Source organism: Ambystoma mexicanum, chromosome 5q, assembly GCF_040938575.1.
Source record: "Ambystoma mexicanum isolate Mex_15411 chromosome 5q, UKY_AmexF1_1, whole genome shotgun sequence".
In the NCBI taxonomy this organism is placed as follows: Eukaryota; Metazoa; Chordata; class Amphibia; order Caudata; family Ambystomatidae; genus Ambystoma; species Ambystoma mexicanum.
The window spans coordinates 614,910,480-614,921,096 of NC_090933.1; positions in this window are offsets into that span (position 1 = coordinate 614,910,480).

Here is a 10,617-nt window from a genome sequence, read left to right on the forward strand (position 1 = left end):
TTGTCTAATAGCTGTTGCATGGCACCCCTGTGAGGGGCCATGGTACATTCCACGGCGTTGTGTGGTCACATGGTTACCCATGTGACCAACCTAATAAAAGGTCTGAGCCGCTTCCGGCTCGGCAGTCACGAGTGAACCTGACTCCGCGTGTGTGTGTTGTGTTGGTGCCAGGATGGTGCCTCGCCACGTGTGCTGGGCCCAAGGCCGGGGCCCAGCTTGAGGACGGAGCCCCTGCCGGGCAATGCCGTCCCTGTGGGTCCCCCAGCCATGTGAGGCGGGTTGGGGATGCGACCCCGGCCTGGGTGCCCCCAGAGCCGGGGCCGTGGTGGCCAGGTGGACCTGGCCACGTGTGCGGAGCTCCGGTGCTCTGGAGCGGGGTGGGCTGAACCCCCACCCCTGAGTATGCGGCATGGGCGCCGCCGAAGTGGGTATGTTGTCGGGTGCCACCCGACCCGAACACGGGCTGCCCGGTGATCCGGAGCAGCCCCAACAATAGCCCGTGATTGGTTTATAGGCGAAAGACAACTTGCACGTGAAAGCGAAATATTTCCTCTACTGAGGAGCCCCGGCCCGACGGGAACACCCAAGAGCATGCAAATCCATGCCAGACCCCATGCTGGAGAATAAGGGGAAACCATTTCCCCAGTAATGACCATGTGAAGGACTAGTCATTTTCCCCCATAAATGAGTAAACATGGATGTCAGGCGGGGAACAGGAATTTAAAAAAAATAATGGAGGGTTCCATAGAATACTATTGTGGGAAAGATGCAACAAAAAAAAAACAACAACCATGGAAAGGAACAAACAGTCTTCTCACGATGACTACCTTTAAGCCAGGAGTGAAGAACCAGACTCAGGAACCAGTCCAGGTAGATTTAGCAGCTAGCGGACAAGAAAGGATGGCAGAGCACCAGCAAAGGCTCCCAAGATGCAGATGACATCAGGTGCCCCCACCCCTGCCCCAGACACGCACCCTCTTCTGTTACTTCAATCTCCACCCAGAGTTCTCAAGGCTTCTTTCCAATAGTTGTCCCTCAGAAACCCTGTGAGACCCTTGATCGCCCTCCTCAAAAACATTCCTCCATATGTGCAGGAACCCTCACCAGATCTATAATCAACCTGGGATCTTCCCTACAGCTTAGAAAACCTCTCAAGTCAAACTACAAATGCCCTCTCTTGACCACCCCTCCTTCCCGTCTTATTAAAGTCCCATCTCCAACAATCGCTTCGTAGCTAAACTAGATTGCATGGCATACTCTTACCAAATCCAAAGGCCTACTTGACCCTACCCAGTCTGGCTTCAGACCCCCTCCATGGAATTGAAGCCTTCCTTGACTATCTGGCACAACCTGAACAGCAGACTGAGTGCTGCACCACACTGATCATCCTTGACCCCCTCCGCAGATCCAACCACTCCATCCTCACAGACTATTTGAACTAGGTATCAGGGAATCTGCCCCTCAGATGGATCTTTCCTCTCCGATCACATCCAGTCTCTTCTGCCCCTTGCCCAGACATTGACCTTTTGATGACAAACAACCACCTGCTCCTCAACCCCAGAAAAACTCAAAACCTTGCTGTTCCGACCCACATCCTGATCTCCCCCACCACTGATGCACTAGCTTCAGCCAGCTGTCACATCCCTCGACCCTCCGCACCTCATCTAACATATCCCCTCAGCTACGTGCCTAGTCTCCGCATCTTCTGTGCTCTGCCACCTCAAAGCCCACCTTGGGCACCACCAACCCCATACGGAGGAGTCATGAATGTAATCCAGCAACTTGCACGTAAGAATTCTGACAGTGAGCCGGTATTGCACCCATTTGGGCTCGGAGGGTGGGCAGTGCATCGCACTTCACTGCACCTGAGAAATATCACTCAGGTCCAGGAGGACAACAATCGAGCACATCCGATTCCTCTACAGTAGTCGCAACTACAACACAGGAGGGTGGACCATGCTGCCATAAAACCACATGAATGGGGGCCTTGCTTGTACTAGAAGGAGCTGGGGTGATTATTAGTGTGAAACGTAGCAATGCTCCATGCACATAGATGGAAACCAGGATGAAGACCTACAGCTAACCCATTTTCTCCCCTCGCACCTAGGTAGCTTAATGGAAGGCACAGGCTCATTCCAAACATCATACACTCGCATAACAAACTACTGCACAACCTCTGCCATTAGACTGAAGCTACCTTTAACAACAATTCGAACAGTAACTTCACAGTAACTTCACACAGTTCTCCTTATACACAACCCACCCATTAAGTTTATAGTTGATCTCTGCTGGGCCCATCCACACACCATTCATAGCAGGGTCTTAGCCACCCTCACAACTTTAATGGCTGAAATGCACACGCATAATAGCACCTCCCATTCCCCCCCCCCCAATATGGACTCCGGTCCCCCAGAGGGCGTTCAGAGCGTTCAACCAACAGGGTGCATTGGGACCATAATTGTGAAAGGCACTATACAAATGACAATGAATGAAGGCTGGTGTACCAGAACAGCAGCGACCCTCGGCCAAGCAGAAAATCCAGACGGAAGCAGCAGTTCCAGAATGGAAGTCTCAACTAAGCAGATTAGCAAAGGCAACAGGAGATGAAGGACAGTCTGGCTCACAAGGAGCAGAAACCCCAAACCAGGATATGGCTAAACGACATCACTCCGTCATTATGGCCAAGTGAATTAAAACAGCAAAAATGGCAGGAAAATCCCAGGTCAGCAACCGTTTTGTCCAAGTTGCTGGACAAAACCAAAAGGGCCTTCTTCATCACTGCATAAAGGAGCCAACCCACCAATCAGTTTAGCAGGCTGTGGGCAAAAGGTCCAACTACCAACCAAATCAGTTCTTCAGCAGGACTTCACAGCCTAAACCACAAGCACATTAAGGGAGAGCTCAGGGAACTAGACTGGGATAAACTGCTTAAAGCAACATGTAAGCTGCCACATGGGGTCAAGGAGTCAACATGGTCAGAACATCCATGTGAACCTACTCATGGTAGCCCTAACAAAATTGCAGCAACAAAATTGCAGCGCAGGATAAAAAAAACAAACACACAAACCAACCACTGGTACCCTAATACCAATGCAGTAAAATAGCTTGCACCCCTGGTGTAGCCAAAATTAAAACAGCTGCCACTAACCAACTCCATAAAATTAAGAGGGTGTTACAGGGGGTGCAGTGCTCAAGGCCCACTGGGACTGGGCACTTTAATGGGGACCCAATCCCGCATGCTAACAAGAAATACAATGGCACTTCAAGAGAAATCCTACCAACCCAACTAATTCTCCACCCCCAATAGTTCTGTGATCCAAAATAATTAATGGGAAACAAAAAAAGGTTGAAGAGCCCCAATAGGAGGTTTCATGTTTATTTCAAGGATTGCTTGGAAAGCATATCAAGCTATGTGTTACAACTGGAACCAAGGGCAGGAAGCAAACATTATTGGAGACCTCAACTTCCTGTTAAGGCACCCATGTTTTGTCCCAGCATCCCAAATCTAGAACATTGGTCTGACACACAACTTAGAAAGGTGACATCCCTCATCCCTCTCTTCCACTCTACCCACTCCAACCTCATCTACCCCAACCATCTCCTCTTGGTAACACCCCCATTGACTTCTAAATCTTCTTGCTCTCCAACCAAACTTACTATTTTCCTCTGATATGCCCAATCCCTGTCCAACAAAACACAATTTCTCACTGACCACTTGATCTCCCTTCACCCCAATTCATCTAGTATGGCAGTGACTGAAACATGAATTCCCCCTCTTGACACTGCCAGGCTTGCTACCCTCCACATGGACATCCTACCTTCCCTCATTTCCCTTGACTGTCATCGACATGTGTTGGACTGATGATCAGTAAGGCTGTTCCATTGGCCCCTCTTCCTCCTCTGTCTTAACTCAACCTCCACTTAACTCCCCATTCTTTAAGTACACCCCTCACAACTTCTTGCTCCCACACCTCTTACTAACTTTCTCATCTACTACCACCCAGCACAGTCAATATCTTCTTTACCGATCGAGGCCTTCTACTCAAAATTCCCAAGAATGATGTTCCCACAATCACACAGGGTGACCATATCCTCCTCAACATGACTAAAGCCCATCAACTGAAACTGTACTCCACTCTCTCCAACTACTCTCTTGAGAACCTTCATAATCATACTTATGGCAACTGTCTAGATCTCATCTTCCTAGAATCCACTCTTAACTCCTTTGCTCACACCATTGATCAATCCTCCACTGACCACTCATTCATCCATTTCACTGTCTCAGTTTTTTATTTATTTATTCTATTATAATATAGTCAGAGATGGCTTTTTATAAATGCAATTTCAATAAAATACATTGTTTCTCAAATGTTATCATCTAAGACACGTCTTCAAATTCAGTGATCTCAAATTAACATTGGATCACAGTAATTCATCATTGCTTCACATAAGCCTCATCTGGTTAACTATATGAAATAGTAAAGAATTAAAATTACAATGTTTCCCGAGTGTCATCATATAAAATGCAAAAAACGATTAGGTAGTGTCAGATTCCTCTTTAAGCTTGCAATACATAGTCCTGATTTAGCTATCTAATAGAGTCGCAGTTCTTCACCATGTACAAACCTCAGGGGGAATATGGGACATGTAAGGACTGATCTCTGTGGGCCTAATAGCTTTCCGTTGTGCCTGCCAAGTTCAGACTCCTACAGTCATGTCCACCAATTTAGACTTGATCTCTATCCAGAAATTAGTCAGATGATAAATAAGTCGAACGCACGCACCATTCTTACATTCTTCCCATAAATCATCTTCTCTGCCAATCATCAATGAGATCTAAATCCTTCCAACCACAACTAGGGCATGCTTTCTTTTTACCTTAAATCTTGAACATTGCATCAAGAAATGTCTCCCTGTTTCTATCACTTCTTGCTCGCAGAATCTACATGTCCGACCTGTCCTAGGGACCCCCAGCCTAGCACACATCACCTCATGAGTGTGAGTTCAGTTGAACCTAATTCTGAGGTATTCTTTGCAGCAGTAGGAGTTTAGAAAGGCTTTCCAATAAAGGGGAGGCACCCCTCGTTTCCATAATTATGGAAAGATAGTCAGAGCTATGTGACTTGGTAGCTAAATTGATGATGTTCTGTAGTTTATCTACTATATATTGTACTTGCTTGAGTACTCTTTTCAATCTAACTTCTGTAATGCTGCCAAAATCCACATTTAGCCTGGCTCCCAAATTATTTGTTTAATTCATGATGTGCGTGATGGAGAAACTAATGGCAAGTTGCTTTTGTGTATTTGCTTCCTTAAGCAGAGTCATTAAAGAACATTCCTCTGTGTTTTCTTGTATTTTAGAGTAAAATCAACTGACTTGGCACCAAACTCAGCTCTAAGGAACTCGATAGGTACCGATTTTGGTTGATGCAGTACAGCTGGTTGACATACATATATCTTGGCTGGGCTATGTGGATGATCTTGTGCTCTTGGATAAGATGCTGCATGGGCTACAAGCACAATTAGATAAGTTCATGGACTTTGCTAATCAAAATAGCCTAAATCTAAACAATTCTAAGGTTATAGTGTTTAAGACTCCCAAATGAAAGTCTGGCTAAGACTACAAATGGACTCTAAGTGGATACAAATTAGAATGCGTTAGCACATATAAGTGTCTTGGAGTGCTGATCGATAATAAACTTTCTTGGAAAACACAGATACAACAAGTGGGGGTACCACCAAGTTGGGATGGGTTGACCTCCAATCTGATCGGGACACTTGAAATGATCTCCACACAAATAGTTGAATTTTGTTTCCCACAAAAAACAGAAAAGTGCTGGTGCAACGCTTCAGTGTCTCTCACTTGCTTTTACAGCAGCTTCAATGGCTAGAACCGCCCAGCAGTCATCGCTCAGCAGCGTGGGCTCTGTAGTCCCTCTTGATGGATAGATAGAAGGTAAGCGTACACCAGCCTCTCATTGTGTCAACAATCTGGAATTAGTAATAGCAGTGCTTCAGCGTCCCTTGATTGCTTCTACAGTGGTTCCAGGGTCTAGACCCATCCAGCAGTCACAGCTCGGCAGCGTGGGCTCTGTAGTCCTTCTTGATGGACAGATGTCAGGTAAGTGTACGTCAGCCTCTCCTTGTGTCAACAATCTGGAATTAGTAATAACCTTCTTAGTGCCCCCACCACTCTCGCTCCCCCTCTCTCAACCTGTAACGCTCACCTGATTCCCGCAGAGGCGCCGGTCTTGACTGGGTGAATGCCATATCTTCAAAGGTGATGTGTAACACACGGTTGGCTCTTTGGGCTGGACCTCTGTGCACTGTATGTCTGACTCGAAGAGTAAGATGTCTGCAGATGGAAAATATGGGATTAATGAACTGGGGTTATTGGGTGCCTCTCTCCTCTTCCCTTTCTCTTCTCCTGTAGAACCCCAAAGGTTAACGCCCTCACCTTAGGTAAGTGAACACCGAGCTCTCCATCTGCCTCGGGGCAGGGTGCCGTAACCAGTTTCTTCACTGGATAAGGGTGCAGGCCTCTTGACCTCAGAGGACTGCTGTCCATCGTTAACTGCACGAATGGTAAGTTCTGGGCACTTCAAATGTCTTAAAAGTCTTTTGTAATGATATCTCTTGTTTTGAAGGGTTCCGGCGATGGCGGATGGCGGGCTGATGAGAGTTGAGGATCGAACCCGCGTGAGGAATAGAAGCGCCTGGAAGCACATAAGTAAGCGCTTGTAGCCTGCTTCACGATGCGCACTAACTGTCCCTTTTATCTTGCAGGTACAAGTTCGGAGCTTTAGAGAAGCTGAAGGGTGCTGGAATACCCACTGGATTCGGCGTGGGAAGGAGTAATGGCACGTGAGTAATAAAGTTGCCCAATGTCTTTAAACGCACCTTCTTTTGTCTTTCAGATGCGGGATGCAGCGCCGAAGGCCTCCGGAGCGTGCAAAGAGCTGGTAAGCTTTTGTCTTTCAGATGCCGGAATGCAGGGCGAAGACCTCCGGAGCATGCGAAGAGTAGGTAAGCCTTTGTCTTTCAGATGCCGGAATGCAGCACGAGGCGTTGGTGACAGCCGATGGACCAGGTAAGAGATGCGCTGCCACTGAAGACCGTAGTGCTAACCTGTTCTTTCTTTGTCTTTACAGGTGCTGCTGAAGACTGGATTCCAGGATGGTAAGCCTATGTTCCCTTAGGCCCAGGATCAGAAGCAGAAGACACGATGAGCGTTCTGCTGCAGAGAATGCAGAATAACGCAAAGCAAGATTCATCCATCGGGTGTGGTTTAAATAGCCTCCTGTAGTGCTTAGGTGTCTCCTTCCACAGCCACGCCTAGGTAAGAAAAGAGTTCCTGCTTTCCAGAAGAGTTCCAGTGTTCTGAACCTAGGGAGTGGCTCCTGCCCCACCCAACAGGAAAAGTAGTCCCAAACAGAAGAGGATCAGGGGTTCAACTGGCAGGTAAGTAAGCAGCATGGTCTGCTGCAGGTAAGTCCACCCAAGCATTATGAGCCCGGCGCTTCCAGCGCTGGGACTGGGCATCTTTATGAGCCTGGTGCCACTGGCGCCAGGACAGGGTCCAAAAGGTCCCAATTGGGACTGGCTGGCACTCGGAACCGGGGTTATGGGTCTGCTTCCAAGGGAGTCGGGCAAGAACTGATCTTTTGGAAGCAGAGACCATGACAGCACCCCCCCTCAAGGCCCCTCCCAAACCGGGCTTCTCCGGGGGTTTGGGCTTGTTAGGAAATGTTCGATGAAATCTTTTGATTAGACGAGGCGCGTGGACATATTCTGCAGGTTCCCAGGATCTTTCTTGGGGACCGTAGCCTTTCCAGTCAATCAGGTAAAATAGTTTAGATTTGGAGATCTTGGAATCCAGGATGCTTTTGACTTCAAACTCGAGTTCTCCATCAACTAGAATAGGTTTTGGAGATGTAGTTAGTCGGGTTTGAGGTTGCACGGGTTTTAATAGAGAGACGTGGAAGACCGGATGTATCTTCATGTGAGGGGGCAAGTCCAACTTGACCGCTACTGGATTTACTATGGTAGTGATGGAATAGGGACCAAGGTATCTTGGGTTGAATGTGCGTGGTCCTTTTAGAGGTAGATATTTGGTGGATAACCAGACTTGATCTCCTACTTGATATTGGGGGGCTTCCTTCCGATGTTGGTCTGCTCCTTTCTTGTATTGTTCTTTAGCCCTTTGAAGGTGAGAAACGGCTTCCTTAAAGGCTTGGGTTATTGTAGAATGCAGGTGGTCTACTGCTGGTGTTCCAAGATCTTGGAGTGGATCCAACTCCGAGGTTCGAGGGTGACTACCGTATAAAAGAAAAAACGGGGTCTTCCCAGTTCCCGAGTGGACAGAGTTATTGTAGGCATATTCGGCTATCCAAAGGATATCTTTCCAAGTTTTTTCAGTTTGTTGTAGCATGCAGCGCAAATACTGTTCCAGAGTTTGATTGGTCCTCTCGGTTTGTCCGTCGGTTTGAGGGTGGTGGCTGGTCGAAAGTCTCACATCAATTTGAGCCGACCGACAGCAACTTCGCCAAAAATGAGAAATAAATTGACTACCTCGATCCGAAATTAGAACTGAAGGAAAACCGTGCAGTCGGACAATGTTTTCGAGAAATTCTCGGGCCAGAGTTGTTGCTGTTGGTAAGCCTTTGAATGGAATGAAATGCGCCATCTTGGAGAATAGGTCCACGATTACTAGGATCGTATTGTATCCGGAGCATGGAGGTAGATCGGTGATGAAGTCCATAGAAAGCGTATGCCAAGGGCGAGGCGGGATGTCAATAGGGCGTAAGAGGCTGGCTGGTTTTTCCTTTTGACTCTTGTTTTGGGCGCATACTCCACAGGACATTATAAAGTCTCTGATATCTTTTTTCCAAGACGGCCACCAGAAGTAGCGCTTGATCTTTTCCGAGGTCTTGGTCATACCGGGATGTCCTTCCATTAAAGAATCGTGATAACAAGAGATTACCTTTTTCTGTAAATCTGTGCTGGGCAGGTATAACCGTTCTTGGAAATATAATAGGTTGTCCTTCACCGTAAAGTCCTTTCCCTGCAGATGCCAATTCTGTATGTCTGCTGGAGTTACCAGTAGCCTGGCTTTATCCTTAACTTCCTCTATGGATTGTGTGGCGATTACACCTAGAATTCTTTGTTCGGGAATGATAGGTACAGGTTTAGGATTGATCAATTGTTCTTCCACTCCCATCCAGGAAAGGGCATCAGCTTTACCGTTTTTTGTACCAGGTCGATAGGTAATTATGAAGTCAAACTCGGCAAAGAATAGTGCCCAACGGAGTTGCCTAGAGGATTGAGCTTTTGCGGTTTTCAAATATTGCAGGTTTCGGTGATCTGTAATCACAGTAACGGTGTGTCGGGCCCCCAGAAGATAATGCCGCCAAGCCTTAAAGGCGGACTTGATAGCTAGAAGTTCCTTATCAGTAATAGTGTAATTGATTTCAGGAGGCGAGAATTTGCAGGACCAAAATGCCACGGGATGCAACTGATTGGTTACTGGGTCCTTTTGTGATAGAACTGCCCCAATGGCAAGGCTCGAAGCATCAGTTTCAACGATGTAGGGGAGTTCTGGGCGAGGATGTTTTAAGATCGGTGCAGAGATAAATCTAGTCTTCAAATTCTGGAAAGCTTGTTCCGCCTCGGTAGACCATTCAAAACGTTTGTTTTTCTTTAACAAGGCGGTGATGGGCTGGACTATTCGAGAGAATTCGGGGATAAACCTGCGGTAAAAGTTAGCGAAGCCTAACATGCTTTGAACACCTTTTACGGAGGATGGCGATGGCCATTTGAGAATTGCATCGACCTTCTTTGAATCCATACGCACTCCGCTAGGTGATAATATGAATCCCAAGAATTCAACTTCAGTCACGTTGAAAACACATTTTTCCAACTTAGCGAAAAGTTTGTGTTGACGCAATCTCTCGAGGACCATTTTCACGTGTTTCCGATGTTCAGTTTCCGATGAAGAATAAACGAGGATGTCGTCAATGTAAACAACAACACACACATCTATGAGCTCTCTGAGGACATCGTTCATAAAATATTGAAAAGCGGCCGGGGCATTGCAAAGTCCGAAGGGCATGACCTGATATTCAAATAGCCCATACTTGGTGCGGAAGGCCGTCTTCCATTCATCGCCCTCTTTTACTCGTACCAAGTGGTAGGCTCCTCTAAGATCCAGCTTTGTATATATGCATGCTTTTCTGACTTGGTCCAGGAGTTTAGGGATCAAAGGTAAAGGATATCTATTCTTAACGGTGATCTGGTTCAGGGCGCGATAATCTATACAAGTTCTAAGGTCCCCTTCTTTTTTTGGAACGAAGAACAAAGCTGAGGAAGCAGGGGACTTGGAAGGACGAATAAACCCATTCGCTAGGTATTGATCCAGGTATTGTCGGAGGTGAAGATTCTCAGGCTCGGTGAGGGCATAAATTCTACTACAAGGAGGAGTAGATCCAGGTATCAGGTCTATCTGGCAGTCATAAGACCTATGAGGAGGTAGAGAGTTAGCCTGATCCTTCCGGAAAACATCTTGGAAATCTAGGTATTCAGGAGGTAACTGGGGAGCCTCCGAGAAAATTGCTGCCA